The sequence below is a fragment of the Eimeria mitis genome, genomic scaffold (genome assembly GCF_000499745.2).
Source record: "Eimeria mitis Houghton genomic scaffold, Emh_scaff1691, whole genome shotgun sequence".
Lineage (NCBI taxonomy): Eukaryota > Apicomplexa > Conoidasida > Eucoccidiorida > Eimeriidae > Eimeria > Eimeria mitis.
This window is the reverse complement of record NW_013570007.1, coordinates 7,199-8,028: the sequence shown is the minus strand read 5'-3', so window position 1 is coordinate 8,028 and position 830 is coordinate 7,199.

The window sequence follows — 830 nt, the reverse complement described above, 5'->3', positions numbered from 1 at the left end:
CTGCGGAGCTTGTTCTGAACTGGCGGAGCGGAGTTGCAGCGTACGCACGGCTGCCACTTCGACTTCCCAGTAGCAATCAAAGACGAGTCCCAGATATCTGAGCTGTGTGCGGCTTAGGTGGGCTAGTTCCTTTTCTTTAGACTCTTGTTTTGATAGCAACGTTTTCGTCTGCAAATGCTGCCTGTTTATCTAAGCCATGGTGCATACGTGACTGCCGCTTCACCAACCTGGTGCCGGCTGAGCATGAACACAAGGAATCGGAAGTTTCCGACTTCGGTGACTGGATCCTTTTGGTTCCTTGCTACTTGTACAATCAACCTACAATATTCAGTAGGGGCATATAAGAAGAAAGTAGGAACCGTAGCACTGTTGTCTGGGGTGACTACCTCGCAATTATGTGTCAAATTAGACAATTTTGCTTTTGAGTGGAACAGTTTCAAGCAAGCTTCCTGTTGCTGCGTAGGCAGTGTTATGCAGATGTAGTGGCCCACAGCGTGCGCTACTTTGGTTAAAATGTGGGACATTTTGAACCAAGCGACCGACCACGTTTATGGTGGCTGATGCTGGTTCTTTCTTATGCTCCAAGGAGCATATTTTTGCGCAAGGCAATGCAAGAAACGGAGCAAGATAATGTGAAACGCGCGTTGCGTAGGAGATGAAACTGGGATTGCCATAACTCAATTCGATTCTCCGAAAAAGAACTTAAAAAGAGCCAACTAGTGCTTAGAAGCAAAATGCGTATGCTCAGCTGTGATGAAGTTATGGACAAGTAGCCGGAGACGGATACATCGAGCGCCGGGCACGACACCACTGGGCTTATTGATATCTGT